The sequence below is a fragment of the Ursus americanus genome, chromosome 3, assembly GCF_024610735.1.
Source record: "Ursus americanus isolate L20-20 chromosome 3, mUrsAme1.1.p, whole genome shotgun sequence".
In the NCBI taxonomy this organism is placed as follows: Eukaryota; Metazoa; Chordata; class Mammalia; order Carnivora; family Ursidae; genus Ursus; species Ursus americanus.
Genome location: NC_142129.1, coordinates 7,527,118 through 7,544,971, shown reverse-complemented (window position 1 = coordinate 7,544,971; position 17,854 = coordinate 7,527,118). Strand labels below are relative to the sequence as shown.

The window sequence follows — 17,854 nt, the reverse complement described above, 5'->3', positions numbered from 1 at the left end:
AGCCAGGAACTCTTTATCCAGATTCCAAGGCTAAATTAAACACACGGTCTTAAAAAATGGTCAGAGAGATCATGCGCATTCAAAAAAGGTTCCATTCCCCAGAAAAAAATTAATAGGGGCTAATTTCCCCCAGAAAATAGCAGAATCATGTCTTTGCTGGTTGTTATCTGTTTTTTGAGGACACTAGCCTACAGCCTCTTTAACGACTTTTCTTTCTCCCCAAAGTGAATATTGAGTCAAAGGCAACTGACCTCCCAGATCAAGAAAACCAAGCTCTCAGGTCACTGGAATTTCTTAAATTCTCTGTACATGTTATCTAAATACTACAGCTGTTCTTTAAAATATATCATAAACAAATGGTGTTGATGGGCTATAAAGTTTTTCCTGGCACAAATGTAGTATGACCTGGAAAACACACTTCATTATTCATGACTAGAATGTTCTCTCCAACGTATGCCAATAAAAACTTGGAATAATCCAAGATATACTTTATACATCTGACATTACATACGAGAATACAAGAATAGTGGCTCAAAAACTTAAACCCCATTGTTGGCAATCAAAAAAGAAAGTTCAGGGTGAGAGAGACTTTCTCAGAGGACTTTTGGCCAATGTTTATGCAAAAAGTCAGGACGCAGACGGGGTAGAGAAGAGGCTGAGGAAGCTTCACAGAGAAGATGGCAGGAAATCAGGGACCTGATGAGTGATTCAGATTTCTTCAGGAAAGAAAAGGAAAAAAGACGTTCCCAACAAAGAACACTGATAGCAGCCCCTAAACTTCAGATCCGCCCGGTCTGGTCGTCAAGTGTGTCAGTAGCACAAGATCCAGGAGGAGACATGTGGCCCGGGTGGAAGCAGAGAAGGGAGATGGAGGTACACTGTGAAGATTATTATCGAGTGTCTTCTTACGGAACGTGAAATCATTGAATGTTTTTCACAGGAGTGCCACACAACAATGACTGAAATATAGCAAATGTTTACTAGGTGTCAGATATCCAACACCATGGTGTGCTGTAACTTATTTCTTAAAACCATCCTTGTGAAATGTGAACTGTTCCCATTTTACAGGTGGGATGAAATTGAGATGCAGACTGATGAAATTATTTTTCCAAGATCAAACAGCAAATAAGTGGTGGGGCCAAGATTTAAACCTAGGGTGTCTAGCTCCAGAGCCCATGCTGCCTTGCTTCTTGAGGGAGTCACTACCTATTTTAGAAAAATAATTCCAGGAGCGCCTGGCTGGCACAGTCGGGTAAGTACCCACTCTTGGTTTCAGCTCAGCTCTTGATTTCGGAGTCAAGAAATTGAGCCCTGTATCAGGTTTGGCACTCAGTGCGGAGTCTGCTTGGGACTTTCTCTCCCTCTCCCTCTCCCCCTCTGCCCCCCCCCCTGCTCCAAAAATAAATCTTAAAAAAAAAAAAGATAATCCCTTGGCTATGTAGAGGATGAATTAGAAGAGAGACAGGAGGCAGGGAGGCCAGAAAGGAGTCCACTGCAGCGGTCCAAATGAAAGCTGACCCAGGGCTCAAGTTGATAGGATTTAATGAATAAGTGAATATGGAGGTGGAAAAGGGGGCAGAGGTAAAAAAAAAAAGAAAAAAAGAAAAAAAAGATTGAGTCATCTCCCTTGAAAGGCTAGATGGGTGGTGCTGCCAATCCCAGAGACAAAAAACAAAGGAGATACAGGATGGGTCAAGGGGAGAAGAAAGAACAGTGGGCTTTTTTGAGGCCAGATGATTTCACAGAGGAGGAACATTCAAGTAGAGGCATCTGCAGACAGTTGGAATAACTGACCTGGAGAGGTCAAGGCTGAACACAGACATGGAGGTGGGTATTCTTGAAGGTCATGAAGTTTTGGCTTCAGGGCTCCTTTCATGCACGAACCCTTCCAAGCTCCTGGCGGGGGGCCCCCAACCCTATACTCATGTCGTATGCGTTTGTGGGCATTTCAGAAGTAGGTCGTTGTAGCTGACATCGATTAACACTGTGATTGTTAACCTTCTTCCACCCCAGCTTCCTCTCCCCTCCCCCTCAGATCCAAGGGCATTGGAGGGCTTCGGACATTTGGGGGAACCTGTTTCGGAGGAAGCTGAGTTTCCCGAGCTGAGGAACACCCACAGTTTGGGATTAATGGGATATATCTGTATGGCTTCCATATAGAGTTAAGTTATTGCTAGCCATCTTAGTATAGATTTTGTTGAAGAACGCCCTTCCGAGGCACCTGAGTAGCTCAGTCAGTTAAGCGTCTCCCTTTGGCGCTGGTCATAATCTCAGGTTCCTGGGATCGAGCCCCGTGTTGGGCTCCCTACTCAGTGGGGAGTCTGCTTCTCCCTCTCCTTCTGTGTGCTCTCTTTCTCTTTCTCTCTCTTTCTCTCTCTGTCAAATAGGTAAAATCTTAAAAAAAGAGAGAGAGAGAGAATGCCCTTCCCCAAATTATATAAACGTCAGATATCATAAACCTAGATGTATCCCTGGATTGAGTTGGAGGTGATAATTCGTTATAGTTGACAATTGAAGCCATGAGAATGACAAAATCTCACAAAAAAGAGAATATAGCAAGAAAAGATCCCCAAGAATAAAACCTTCAGGGACTCGCATTTAAGTGGTGGGTGGAACAGAGCTGGATGAAGAAAGAGTTATCATATAGGTTGGAAGAGCCATGAGAGTGTTGGGGGTTGGGAGACATTTGCTATGTCCAGGATGTCATGCTCAGTGCTTACAAATGTTTCTTTCATTTGTCAACCTGACTGGGCCATGGTGCCCTGATATTTAGTCAAACATTACCTCTGGACCTTTCTGTGAGAGTGTGTGTTTTGGATGAAATTAACACTTCAATCAATGGACTTTGAGTAAAGCAGATTGCCCTCTGGAGTGTGGGTGGGCCTCATCCAGTCAGTTGAAGGCCTGCCTAGAACCAAGACTGACCTCCCCTGAACAAGAGGCAATTCAGCCAGCAGAGGCCTTCAGATCCAGACTGCAGTGTTTTTTCTTCCCTAGGTCTCTAGCGTGCTGGCCCACCCTGCAGATTTTGGACTTGTCGGCCTCCATAATTATGTGAGCCAATTCTTTATAATCGCTCTCTCCCATTTCTCCCACTGGTATATAGATCTCTATATGCATGCTGTTGGTTCTGTTTCTCTGAAGAATCTTGACTGATACAGTCCTATAGGGATCCACACTTGCTTAAGAATGTCCTCGAGAAGCTTACCCAGTGTGAGGGAGGGGTGGAATTCACGTCAGGCAGAGGAGCAGGAGAAGTTTCACTAAAGAGATTGTGTTTAAGGTAGGCCCAGGGGGACGGATTGTATTTGGGTTAGCAGTGACTGGGGAAGCACAATGGAATGGGAGGTGCCGTTACATGAAGAAATGCTTGGAGACTTTTGAGCATTCACGGGAGCCCCGTTTGGATTGAGCGTGATATATATAAGAAATCAGAATGGGCAAGTATCCATCGATCCATGGAAGCCAAAGTGTAGAGGGTGTTTTAATATTAGGAATGAGGTATTTGTCATTCTTTTTGTAGGAAACAGAGAATTATTTCTTTGAGCAGGAAAGTCACACCGCTGGGGTTCAGAGTACAGACCATCCTAACTAATCCATGAGTTAGGTTCCAACCATTCTTTCCGTATATTGTGTGCCGGGCCCTATGATAAGTATTACAGATACGGTAATAAAAGACACAGCATCTGAATTCAAAGAGCTCGCAGCCTGTGAGGGAATGGGAGATGGGGAAGGGCAATATTATAATGCAATATTGATAAACTCCTTCGTAAGAGTCAGTGTATGGTGTAAAGGGGTCACAGAAGAGAGGCACCTAATCCCCACGTGGACATGGGGCTGGGTTGTCACAGAAATCTTCCTGGAACAAGTGATCTGGGACAGTTTTTTTGGAATGCAGAATAATTGTCTCGTAGAGATTAGGTCGCATCATTTGAAAAGGAGTTTCATTTAATATGATCTGATCTAACAGAATGTTACAACGGTGGTCAGGTCTCCCACATCAGACCTCAAAGACTTTCATAACTCAGGACTATCTTACAGCAGTATTTCCTGTCTATGGGTCCCCAAAGCAAGAGGCCTAGGACATCTCAATATGTAAAATCTGAAATTGGACAGATAAGATGTTTAAGCACTTCCATCTTCTTTCCTCATTCTTTTCTTTTGCTTACAGCTCCTCTCCCCAAAAGCTCCGGACCCGAGGCCTTCAGCCTGCCACGAGGCACTCTGTGTCCCTCCCAAACCTGATTTGCCCCAGACTTTCCATTCCTTAGGTGCTTTTGACCTGTGTTAGGAAGAAAGCAATCTGATTGAACTAGTTAATCCTGACCTTGGAATGACTTTCAAACCCTGTTACTCTCCCAGAGCTATTTAAGCCTTCAAGAGAGGCTACTGTAGGGGCGCCTGGGTAGCGCAGTCGTTAAGCGTCTGCCTTCGGCTCAGGGCATGATCCTGGCGTTCCGGGATCGAGTCCCGCATCGAGTCCCGCATCGAGTCCCGCATCGAGTCCCGCATCGAGTCCCGCATCGAGTCCCGCATCGAGTCCCGCATCGAGTCCCGCATCGAGCTCCTCGGCTGGGAGCCTGCTTCTTCCTCTCCCTCTCCCCTGCTGTGTTCCCTCTCTCGCTGGCTGTCTCTCTGTCACATAAATAAAATCTTTAAAAAAAAAAAAAAGAGAGGCTACTATAAATCTTTGGTGAATTACAGGGAATAAAAACAAGTCCTTTGTGTATTTGTTGATATAGGCCATTTATTTTATTTTATTTTTTTAAATTTATTTGACACAGAGGGACAGCCAGCGAGAGAGGGAACACAAGCAGGGGAGTGGGAGAGGAAGAAGCAGGCTCCCAGCGTAGGAGCCTGATGTGGGGCTCGACCCCAGAACCCCAGGATCACGCCCTGAGCCGAAGGCAGACGCTTAACAACTGAGCCACCCAGGCGCCCCTCATATAGGCCATTTATAAGTCAAGAGTTGAGAAGATGGGGCTACCCATCCGGTGTTCCCATTCAGACTTACTGAGCTTGCCGCTTCAGGAAGTAAATCTCTGCTTCCCAGTTTATATACACTTACCTTTAGTATCATTAAAATATTGTTGATTTGGCATCTGATGGACCAAAACGAGTTTTGAAATTTTTTTCGAATGAATTAAAGCAGAGGATTTAAAAATCTTCTTCAAAAAGAATTTCTGACTCATTGTCATAAGTGGAAGAAATCATGATATTATTTCATTTCTTTCCTGCTTCCTTTGAATACTAAGCTGGGGGAATTCTCTGCATAGCTACAGTAGCATAGCTGTTTTTCTAAGAGGAACTAATTTTTCAAAAAATCACACATAATGTACATTGCATGACTTGGATTCGATAAACAAATTTAATTGAAAACTGGTGATTTGGCTCCTCTTCCTTAAACACCTTTGGAAGACAAGACTTGTTGTAATATGTCCTAATGCTAACACCAGGAGTTTTAAGGTCATAACATTTGAAACTTTAGCAGAGGAGGGAGTGGTTCCTTATTAAATCAGTGCTTCCCAAAACTCAGGTCACCAGGCTGACCCTGTGTCATTCCTTCATCATCATCATCATCACAGGTTATGTTTATTAAGTATTTAATTCACAACAACCTCATATAAAGTACAGTTATCACCTCCTTTTCCTGGATGAAGATACTGAAGCACAGAGAGGTTAAGTAACTTGCTTCACGTTACCCAGTAATTGGTAAAGCTAGGATATAAACTCTGGCAGTTTCAAATTCCCTCCCTGCCCCTCGCCACCCCATTTGCCCATCCACTCAGTAGATCTGGAATGAGCCCTGAAATCAGTATTCAAGTCTCCGGGTGATTCTGAAGCAAAGACAGGTTTGGGCACTATCCCATTAAATGAATTTACTTGGCACCGGATGGCTGTTTCTTATCGATGACTTAGAAATAACAGCTTCTATGGCTAGTCAATGACACAGCACTCTTTCATTTGATCAGTAAACACATATGTTTGAACACTCTTCAGTGCTCTTCAGGCACAATACTGAGGGGCCTGGTGAACTTTAGAATTACTGCATGACCCAAGGCACACACCGTTTGGTTTAAAGGCATACGTGATAAGTTGGCAATTAGGAAGCGATCACAAAAGCCTGGGTAGAAGGTGTAGCTAGGCTTCCTGGAAGGGGATGTGAGCTGGATATCAAAAAGAGAGCAGGGTTTGCAAATGTATGAAAGGAAGAGGGAACTATTTCTGTTAAGGGAGGAAGTGAGCACTCATAAACAGTGATTTAAGACTGGTATTTGTGAGCCAATAGTAGGCCCAACAAGACTGGGTGAAGCTGGGACTTCCTTTTGGGAGGTGGCTGGAAATAAATTTGGAAAAGTAAGGACAAGATTATGGTAAGCCTTAAGTGCTGGGTCAGAGCTTGGACTGAACCCTATGAACAATGGGGGCCATTAAAAAGTTTGAAAGGACAAAGATACAATGACGAAGGTATCAGCCGGGAAAGAACTCTCTGCAGTCAGTCACTGCATGGACTGGAAGGATAGACAAGAGATCAGAATCAGGAAAACCATTTAGAAGGTTAAAGGAACAGTATAGGTGTGGGAATCTATCTTAGTGAACTAGTGGATGTATGTGGACCTGGGAGTCCCCAGATCAGGTTATGCCACTGACCAAGCTGAGAGATGTGAAGCAAATTACCTACTATCTCCCTGAGTCCTAGGATTCTTCATTGGAAGATGGGTATAATTATGATCGTGTCTGCCCTCACAGACCGAGCCAAAACAGAGGATTTCTCTAGGATGGTGACCACCTCTGGAGTACAAGGTAAACAGGTCAGAATCTTGAGTTTTCAGGCCCCTGTGACTTGGAAAATGGAAGACACTTTATGGAAGACGAGGACAGAAAGGGAACTAATACTTAATGTTTTGGAAATTATGCTGAGATTATTAAGGAATTATCCTTCCCAACAACATTAAGAGGTAGGTATTTTTATCCCCATTTAACAGTTAACTAGAGGAAAAGATAGTTTGAGTCTGAATATAAACTTGAGTCTGCTTAATCTAAAACCAGGGCTTTTCGAACTACGTCATATTGCTTTAGGCATGTAAAACTCTATTTTATTTCATTGGTTTGGGCCTAATATTCTAGCCTGAGACTATTTTGAATTTTTATTCTGACCTCTATCCAGGTAATCATCCCTCCAAACTTTGTGTCATCTGAAAGAGGGACATCAATTACGCTGAGGTGGGGGAGAAAGATGGAGGAAGGATTTTTTTGGAGTGGAAAGAGAGTAGATGCCCTTGATCTGTTAGGTCTGAGGCAAAGGTTACCTGCCCAGAGTAGAAGTGGTGTAGATGCAGCCTGGTTGTGAAGTGGCAGGAAAGCCAATGGAATAGTCTAGCTGCTAAGAATGATAGTGCAGATGGGTGGAGAGTAAAGGACAGAAGGAAGTTAACAACCTGGACGGAGGCAGGGAGACGTGGAGAGGGTGGTATAGGTGGATGAAATACTTCTATCAAAGAAAAACAGAAAATGCGATAAACAGTAAAGAGAGAGTTGGCCCACTCAGCTGGTATATTAGCTGTGGGAGGTTGCAGACAAGGCGGCCATATTGAATGATAACATTGAAGAACATGGGTTAGGGAAGATGAGACAGACCGTTGTCTGAGGAAAGCTCAGGTTCCAGGAGAGGCGAAGAAATGAAGATATGAAGCCATATATGTATAGTGGAAAGCATCGTCCACAGGGACAAGCCTTCCATTTTTACCTTCAGTCTTACCCTGTACCCACAAAAAGTTATTAAATATATGTAAGTGTTCTTTCAACTAGGTTATTTATAAGTATGGGATATAAACCAAGAATTTTTAACCCCTTGCACGGGCTGAGATTACACACTTCGGTGAAATGCAATACTTCTAAAGGTATTTAGGTGTTACAAAAGACCATTTCAATGGAAGGAACCACCTACTACCAGTGGGATGTTTCTTCCAAGAAAAACCCATGTTAATCAGGATAAACTGTGGACCCTGGGCACAGCTTTCTGCTCTGGGCCTAGGATTTCTACCCCAAGGTCATACTAGAATCTCTGTCCTGTTTTAGTTTGAAGCAGAACAGGAAGTTACATTCACCACATCTTTTGCCCAGATGGGATCATTAGAAAGCCTTCCTTGCTTGTTCATGGAATTACCCCGCTCTCTGGTATGTTGGGAACCGTGGTATTAAAGCAAGAGCCCCTCACTAAGTGTGGGGCAAGTCCATGCTTTCTCCACCCTTTGTCACCGTAGGAAGCCCAGTGGCTATTTGTGCTGCCAAAATGAGTATAGAGTATTTCAAGTACCCAAGTGACAGTTAATTTCAAGTGAATGTCATTAACTACTTCAGGTTACACGTGAAAACATTTAAGTCATCTCCTACCATCCACACATGTAAATCCTTATTCTCTTCTTGATTTGTTTCTACAAAGACTAATGGTAGAGTGATTCTTTGTCACTTGCCAAAAAAAGAGTTGGTTAAAGAGTTTATGCAGGGAAGCCTAGCTGGGTTTTCCTTGAGAAACGCTTTTAAAGAGAGAGACACACACCGGTAAGCTCAGGCTTCCAGGTACTGATTGCTAAGGCCTGCAGGTGTAAAGGGGCTCGAGAACCCACTACACGTTTCTTTGAAGTCTGTGCCTGATTTTCAGGGTCACTTGCCCATCTCTGACTTGCTCCTCGCCCCGTCGGATGTTGCGGGAGGCATATCAACTGGGTGTACTTGTGGTTGTGTTCCATGTTGGCTCGGGCTGTGTGTGGTGTGTGCGCACAGGAGAGGGGCGGGAGGAGGTGCAAGACCCTCTCTTTCAGGGTGTTTTGGGGGCCGTTTCTGCAGAGGCTGGTGCCCCCAGCCTAAAAAGGTGACCCCTCCTCGTTAGGTCCGAAGTGGCGGGAAGCCGGGTCTTCAGAGGCTCCCAAAGGCGAGGGAGGCTCTAAAACCTGGAGGAGGATCCGGTGCGCCCGGCAGCGGATGGCGCGGCGCTCGGGGGAAGGGGCCACGGGCTTTCAGGTAGAAACACGCCCCGCTCGCGGATCCTCGGCCGGCGCGGGGGGCGACCCCAGGGCAGTGGCCGCGCCGGGCGGGAGGTTTCCGGGCCCCTCCCGCGCCTCGGGCTTGTGGGGAGATGGCGGCGACGGTTTCCCGGCTCCCCCGCCCCGGACGCCGATGGCGGTGCGTTCCGGCCCTCCCCCACCAGCTTCTCCCCCACGGTAGCCGGAGCCGGTGAGGCCGGGAGGGCGGGGAGCCGAGGAGGAAAGGCGAGAGGGCGGAGGTTGCGTGGTGCAGGCGGCGGCGGCGGCGGGAGGAGGGCCGGCGGGCGGGCAGGGGAGGAGGAGGAGGCGGGAGCCGTGTCGCACGCAGCTCCAGGCGGGGCAGCCCCGGCGGCTGAGGGACACAGCCAGACCTTGGCGGGACGGGGATTTAACCGGGGCCCGGGCTCAGCGACCAGGTGAAGACGTTGCCCGAGCCCTTTAGGCACCAGGGAAATGCGGGTGAGTGGCGGCGACGCGGGGGCCGAGGGCAGGCGGCCGCGGCGGCGCAGGCCCGGGCCGGAGCCGCGGTGTCGCAGTGACTGGGGCCGCGGCGGCCGAGACCAGGCGCCCGGCGAGGCCTGAGCCGCCGAGCCGAGCCGCAGCGGGGCGGAATGGCGGCTGGGCCGGGGGACTCGTGGGCGGAGGACGCCGGGGCGGGTAGGGGAACGAGTGGGGCCCGGCCCTGAGTCACTCCGGCCGGCTCGGGCCTGGCCGGGCCGCGGCCCCGGACGCGGGCTCCGAGCGGCCAGGCCTGGACTACGCACTGGGAAAAAAAAAAAAAAAAAGCCCGATTCATCGCGCCCGAGGCGGCGGCCTTGTGGCGCCGGCCTCTCTCTCTCGGTCGCGACCGGGCTCAGGCTGCGGGGCTGGGCGGGCGAGCGAGCGGCCCCGGGCAGCCCGGGCGTGCGCGCCTCGCCTCCTCCTCGTCCCCTCTCGTGCGGCGACCCCTTGGGGCGCCCGGGCTCATGCCCTTTCTCCCCCACCCTCTCGGGACCGCTAGTCCCCTGTGCGTCTCTTTTTCCCTCCCGACTCGTGCTCTCAAGAAAGTACTGGGTTCGCGCGCAGGAGGAGCCGCGGAGCCGGGCTCTGCTTTCCGGTTCCCCGCCCGCGGCTCTCGGGGTCCCCGCCTGCATTGTTGCGACTGTGTAGATCGCTATTATTGGGTAACAGTCGCCCCTTTGCCCCGTTCTCTCGGGGGAGCGGATCGGGGAAGCGTGCAGGGATGCGAGTGCGGGGGCCGAACGGGACGGAGCCCCCCGGTGCCCGCGAGTCGGGCCGGGCCTCGGCGCGCCCCCGGCCCTGCGCCCGGCGGGAGCGCGCGCTGACCCCGCAGGTAACCCGGGCGCGGGCGGCCAGCGTGGGGCGGGGTCGCCGCGAGCCTCTCTCCGCCACCTGTGCAGTGCTGTGTTCTGTGGGCGAAATGGTTAAGCGAGAGGGAAGTGCTTTATGAACATTCCTTGAGACTGATCCCCAAAGTTAAGGGTTTTCTGTCTTTAGCGAGCTCTTTGCCAAAAACAGGATTCTCTTTTCCGATTGGATCGCTGCTGTTGCCTTTAGTTCGTAGTTGGGGTTAGTGGCAAGTGTGCAAATACGGAATTGCAGTTTTTTATTTGCTGTGTGTGTAATTGTCCTTCCCTGAAGTGGCACTTAAGACCGTCAAAGTTTGGAGTGGAGTAAATGGTCACACTGTTTTTGAAATGCGCTTATCAGAGTGACAGAAGGGGAACTAAATTCACTTTTACTTTGGGCCCTAAGTTCCTAGGACCTAAACCTATCCTGTCACTCGGCAGCAGCGTGTGCAGTTTGAAGTTTAACACTTCATTTTGTGGCTACTTGTTTACCTGATTTTCTGAAATCCTGGGGAGTTTATGGCTTGTGTAGCGCGATAAGTATTGTTTGAAAAGCAAAACCAGTTGATTTGTTTTAAAAGAAATTTGGACTTTCTTTGTTTAAAAAGGGTTCTTGGATACTAGAAATTTTTTTTATTTGGAAGTGCTGTTTATTGCTTTCCATGGTAAGTCAGACAGGTCGCATTTCCAATTCCGAAGGAAGCAAGCTTTAACCCTACTATGCCCATTTTTGGAGGTTTCGGGAGACTGCTTATTAAGTTTGAGAAGGGTGGCTGAATTACTCTCTGAAAATATTAAACTTTTTTTCCTCATTGGCACCATCTTTTAAAAACGATTTTGCCAAAAGGAAAAGTTAACACTGTAGATACACTAGGATTTTAACTTACAGTACCCTCCCTCTTTCAGCCACATGCTCAGGTCCTGGCCGCCATGTCCCCCAGTCCTAATGTCTGGGAGGCCACATCAAGAGGCCTGAGGGACACGTGAATGGCTGGGCTGATTTTGCAGTTTGCTTCCATATTACAGCCCCTAAGACTCCTTTTCCTCTTGCTGAATATTGTCTTCTAGTGGTAACTAACTTAGTGTTGATTGTCATTACAGCCTTCATACGGTTCAGACTGTGAATTCTTTGAAGGTAGGGGGTATGCCTTATTTTTGCATCCCCAGAGTAGCATAGAACTTGCTACCTCAGTTGTTTTTTGAATGAGTAAATCTAGAATAATTCTGATACCCAGCATTTGACCACTTCTGATGTGGGCTGCAGAAAACACTTCTTATGCTGGTAGTACTGCGAGTTTTATTATAATTGCTGTTACAGACAGCCAGGATTGAATACAGTGCCCCAACAAAAAAATGCTCAGGTTTTCTTTAGCTACAGAAATCCAGGAAAGTGATAAGAAAACAAGTGGTGAAACTTCAGTTAGCTTTTTTCCCCTTCAGAACTAGTTTTAAGGTGCCGCTTTTTATTTTTTTGCAAAAGATTGAAGTATTTTCCCCCAGGTTAAGTATTGCAGCCTTGCTTTTGAAGTGAAATCTCTTGGTAGCTGAGGCTTTTCCCTGCTCAAGAGCTGGCACGCACCCAGTGGTGCTGCTGGAGTCGATGTGGCCTCTCTTGCGGGAGAGACCATTCTTAGGTCCTTGACGGCCTTTGTTCAGAAATTCACTCCCAGTATACCCAGCAGGCGTAGTGTGTCTTTCTTTCAGCGTGGCAAATCAAAATGTACTTTATTTTTTCTTAAGATTTTTATTTTTTCAAGTATCTCTGCACCCAGCATGAGGCTCGAACCCCCAACCCTGAGATCAAGAGTTGCATGCTTCACCGACTGAGCCAGCCAGGAGCCCCCAAAATGAATGTACTTTAAATTGAGGAGTTGTTACTTGCCATTCTTCAAATTAAAAATGAGGGCCCAAAAAACTTAGGTATGTGTTTGTATTTTCCTTCTTTGCTGTTTCAGCCCTACAGAGTTCCCAAAGCCGCAGGCCTTCTATCTTCAGCAGCTGAGTCTATCTGGAATAGGATGGCTTTGGGGGACCATAGGCTTGTTTTGAACTTTGTCTTTTAGATATGCCTGGGCAAAAGAGTGTACCGTTTTTTTTAAGGGCCAATTCTAGGTTCACTTTGCTCTTTTTTCTGATACCTGGTACTTCCTCAGTAAAGTGTGTTGTTTACTTTTCAAAACTGAGAAGTACATGTTAAATGAATCAAATTTGAGTAAAACCCTTAACTTTATTCCATTACTAAGGACTTTCAGCTTCCTGTTTATAACACGTTTGTTTAATAATGCATGCTATAAACAGAATTATGATACTTAATGACATTAAAATTTTTATTCATACAGATATTTTGCAGCCATAAGTATGTTACTTATTCATTCATTTATTTTTGTTTAGGACATTTTGCATAGAACATTTTGCTTGGTAGAGAAAACCTGGGGTCTAATTCGAGCTTAACTTGCTGGGCCTGTATTTCCTCATTTGTAAAATAAGATGGTTTTTAATTGATACTATTTCAAGATTTCTTTAGGCCTTCAAAGTGTGTGGATTCCGTGGGAATATCATCGCTTTTAACAACATTTGAAAAACTGTTCTCTTCTAAAGCATAATCTTACTCATGTTTGAAAAGCTGACTTGTGAAGCTAAGTTTGATAGTCATTTAAATTTTTTTTCCTCGGGGAACTTGGATTAAGTAAGCAGCATCCCCTCATTGACTTCCGCGCCTTGCTTCAGCGTCACTGTGGTGGTTTCCCATGCTGCCTTCCGTCTGCTGCTGCCCCAGCTTCCGCTCTGTCTAGAGTACCGTATTCCCTTCTGTCACCTGACAGAGTCCTGCTCCTTCAGGAAAGGCTCTGCTTAGGCCCTGACCTCTTGTCCCGTCGCATCCCAGGCTAGGAGCCCTCCCTGGGATCCCATGAGGCCCTGCCTTGGTCACTGACCTAGCACCTCACTCTTTGACCGGACTTGGTGGTTTCTCCCACTAGACGGACCTCCTTTAGGGCTGGGAATGTATCATATACATCTGTCCCCTGTGCCTAGCACGGTGCCTGAGTCAACATTCGTTTAACTCCTACTGTGTTCAAGAACAAACACCCGCCTAGAATCTTCCCCAAACTCCGTGAAGTGTCAGTACCGCTGCCTGCTCTGCCTGGTAGCGTGTAGGTGGAGAGCCTGAGGCTGTGAGCAGTTAAGGCCAGGCCTAGTAGGTTGTGAGCCTAAAACAGGACAGAGGGACTCCAGAACTCCAGCTCACAACCAGACACTTCCTAAGTGTTTTATCTGAAAGCGGAAGAGGAGAAGAGATCAGAATGAAAATGTTTAAGGATTGATAACTGATAGTTGATAGTTATGACCGTTCATTATGCAGAACTCCAGGTGACCACCAAGCATGAATTTACTCTTCTTGGTCTTTCAGTAACTGGTGGACACGGAAGGAGAGTAATTGGACACTGGTGGGATAGAAATGAACAGTTCTGGAACTTCGAACTGTCGTTGAATTGGGTGTGATGTGATTCATTGGCCTTGCAAAAATTTATAAAACCATTTTAAGACTGTTCAGATCTAACAAGTTGCGATTTTTAAGAAGGCCCATATGAGAAAATATTTTGGAAAACAGGGCGTATGAAATGTGTGCAGCCATTTAAAATCTGTGCATAAAGTGTGTATGCACTTGTGAAAATATTTAAGGTAGTGCCAAAAGGTAATTTTACGGTGGTGAACTTGTGTGCTTTTTAATATCTTTCAAAATTGAAGGAACAAAACCTACTACAAATGATCTTGGTGAAAGCCTCTCCCAGTGTAGTAGGGCGTTCCACCAGAAGTAGGGACTGTAAAGGAAAACATTTCTGTAAAGGGCAAAATCAGAGTTAGTAAGCCTCTGTGTGCTAAAATGCCAGGAATAAGGGCAAGTGGCAAACTGAAAGGAATATTGTGACTTAGAAGCAGTTTAACTTTCCTTTAAAAAGAGGGCTTGTAAGCCAATAGGATAAAAGAAGGAGCAGGAAACCTGAAGAAAGGATTTGGCTTCACCAGCCATACTCCTAGAAATGCCAGTCAGCGAGATACTGGTCTTGAAAATTTTGGCCTAGATTAAAAAATAAACCACTTCTGGTGAGGGTATGGAGAAATAAGCCCGCTCGCACGTCGCTAGAAAGAGTAACTTAGTTTGACTTTTCTGAGAGAAATATGTGACAAACGCATACAAAATATGTGTGCCCTTTGAAATAGCTAATCTTCTAAAGTTTAGTCTAAGAGAGAAACTAATTAGTAGATTAATACTTTGTCATGAGAACACTGGTTTAACACCTTCGTGAGCATGTGTTCAGTTTTTTGCTATTAAGGATGATTATTTCATCATTTTTAGATAACTTTGCATTTCTGTAATTCTGTATTTAATGATTATTCAGTGAATATTAAACAACAGAAACAATATATGTAATGTCTAAAATTTTAGGTTGGTATGTGAGTATATACGTTAGGAAAGGGGGGGGATCCTAAACCAAAAAGTTACTAGTGATTATCTCCAAGCAGTGGATTTATGGGTTATTTTTAGTTTAGTCTTGTTTTCATTTTTTCCTCCAGTGTTCTCCAGTGCACATGTATTTATAATACAGTGGAGTAATTGGTAAAAAACAACCCAAAAAAGGCCAGTAGAGCCAGTGGGACTCCTTGCCGGTGCGTGTTTCTGCTTGGGGTCGTGCTGAAGTGGCCTCGGTGATGGCGTCGCAAGCCGCCCCTGTCCGGGTGAGCCGCACGGACCGTTCAGTATGCGAGGGCCCGGCGCCTGCTCTTCCCCTTCTTTCCCCCGTGTGTCCATCCTTCAGCTGCTTCAGGTCCCCTCAGATGTCATGCTCTCCGTGAAACCACCTTAATCTCATGAAACTCATTTACGTTTTGATATTTTATTATAACACCGAATTCCGTACTGATCAATTGTCTTGAGTGTGGCAGCTTCCTTTTCTTAGTGACACGGTAAACTTGGTGTCCTTTTTTGCTTATCTGGTAACTTCTAGTGACAGTAGGTGCATTTTTAGATTGAATGTGTACACCTCTTGTCGTTGTGCTTCCTATAAATTTGCTAAAAATTGGAAGAAAACTTTTTTTGGCACACCTTGTGCTGTAGCTTGGAAAATTGAAATGTTACCATCGACTTAAGAAATGCATTCTAAATGACAAATGAGGAATGCCGGTGGAGTGATGAGAAACGAGGTGCGCGGGAGTACGGCACCAAATGCCAGGACTAAAATGCCTTTACTGTGTAGAAATTAGTTAACCATATACCAGCTGAAATAGCTAAGTGTGCCTGAGGAGCCCCGAAAGTCAGGACGTGGGGGGAAGGCCGGGCCTCTGACCTCCCTCCCTGCAGGATGGAAGGAGGCCTGCTCTGGCCAGACTGGCAGGGCTGGGGCACGTGTAGCTTGCGGGAGGGTGGAGAAGAGAAGGTCCAAGAGTGCTTTCTTCTGACTTCCACCACGTTAAAGATGTAAAATCCGGGAAGAATCTCCTTGCCGGTCCATCCTACGTGTAATAATACCCCTGTTTACTCAGCACTTGGCACGTGCCAGAGATCAGGCCGAGCCCACGCCGCTGACTTTGGAGCTGCTGCCCCTCGGCTTTCGGCTTCGGGCGAATGAATGCCTCCGTTTGGGCAGAAGCCTTCTCTCTGTGTCCCTGGTTGATGGTAGCCGCGGACACGGTGCCGGAACGTTTTACTGGTGCTCGCGACTCCCCCAGTCGGTGTCTCCCATTCGATACGGTGAGGAAAGGCTACCAACAGGGACACCCGGAAGCACAAAGCCGGGGAAGGCGTAGCGACGCTGAAGATACTCAGCCTGTCGAGCAGTTCGCCCAGCATCCTCGCTTCTGCGGTACCTTCGAAAACGTTCTGTGTGTGGGGACTTGACCGCGGACGGGTTTGTCTCGGCTACAGTCTAGCCGGGCGGTTTTCTGGTGGGCCGCATCGTGCGGATAATCACTCCTGTGTGGGGAAGCTTCCTTTGCTTGTGTCTTCTTGTTTGTTCATTTTGGGGTCACTTTTTTTTTTTATAATGAAGGTGCTCAGCTTTACTACGTATTTACTACTCCACGTCACTGCATTTTCAGTATTTTTATTTATTTGTTTAGAGCAATATTTGCCCATCTGTGTTCCGTGACATGTAAGGTATGAGGGTGGGAGGGAAGACCTGTGAATAAATAAATTTAGGAAATGCTGGGCTGCATATTGAGGGACCTTTAACATGTTAATATATGTTGCTGTTACGGGGAGATCTATATCTTACAGGGATTCATGTCTTGCAGGGTGTGTACGTCTGTATTTATGTGAGGTTTACCCTTAATTTAACATAGCCTTTAAAGGAAGTAGGAAGAAAACCCTACTCCCATATTCAAGGCCGCATTTTGTTTTGTAGGACACATACTGATTTTAGAGTCGTAGAATGAAAATATGTGCCTTGTAGTAGCAAGTAGTAGTGGTAAATCGAGCGTTCACTTCTGTCTTTGGTGAAGCACTGATTGAGTCTGGAGGTGCTGGTGTTCTTTGGAGCAGTGTGGGAAGTGACGGAGATACTAGGAGCCTAATGAGTACAGTTAGATATGTAGTTGTCTAGAAACGATTTCTGCTTCAGTTTATTCCTGTCTGAATCCTAAATGTTGTTAAAGGAAGTAGCTGAAAAAAATGTTTAAAGTGCACGGGTTTGCATTAATCTATATTCACTGCTGAGAACAACAGAAAGAGTGTATCACTCACATTTTCTTGGTAGTGTTGTATTAAAAGTACTTTTAAAACCTGGAAAATACTGGTTTATGACATTAACTACAAAGATATTTCCAAAAAAAAAATTTTTTTTTTTTTTTTCACGAAAACTCTTAACTGTCTGGACTGGAAAAGCATTTCAGTCCACTGAAAATCAGACTTCATGTCTCATTATTCTCCTAGATTCTTCCCTGGTGTGTGACATTGGTTCTCCTGCATTTCTAGCTCCGTGTTTTCCAGAGTGTGAACAGCGTTCCCAGGGGACATCAGATTCGTTTGGGAGGGTTTGTTTTCCAGGTCACCCTTTTTCTTCTTGAAAGATCTCTTGGCATTAGCTTCTGCAGAGACTCGTTTGTTCTCCTAGTTACATCTTTTCTTCTCCTGATGGACGTTCAAGAGATCCCTTTTTGACTTGATTCTCTGTTCCAGTTGATTTTGCTGTGGGGCTTTCCAGTTTTGTTTGGGCTGAAGCAGTTGTGATGGTTCTAACTGTTGGCCCACTGGCCTCCTCTTGAGCTTCACTCCGTCATCCTTCTGACTGTCCTCCTGGCTTTCTGTCCAGCTGCCCTGCCTTCCGTCTCTGCTTGTCCCAGACTCCCCTCACTTGCTCCGAAAGCCGAATCCAACTTCTCTCTTGCTAGCGTTGTATCTGAGACTTCAGTATGTTCCTCTTGTGTCCATGTTCACTGAGCTACGCAGTCTTACCGGTTCTTTCT

General features: G+C 46.3%; 1 protein-coding gene across 3 annotated transcripts in view; it reads left to right on the top strand.

The window, feature by feature from the left end:
* The first annotated feature begins 8,910 nt into the window (after nt 1–8,910).
* The window catches only part of CUL1 (cullin 1), a 102,406-nt gene continuing 93,462 nt past the window's right edge, over nt 8,911–17,854 (top strand). Inside the window, exon 1 of one of the 3 annotated variants that reach the window (XM_087860732.1) lies at nt 8,911–9,021. The gene's annotated coding sequence lies outside the window, so the exon portion shown is untranslated. Of the gene's footprint in view, nt 9,022–9,095; nt 9,235–9,337; nt 9,504–17,854 lie in introns of those variants that run through there. The other 2 variants (XM_045792400.2, XM_045792399.2) reach the window with 2 other exon arrangements.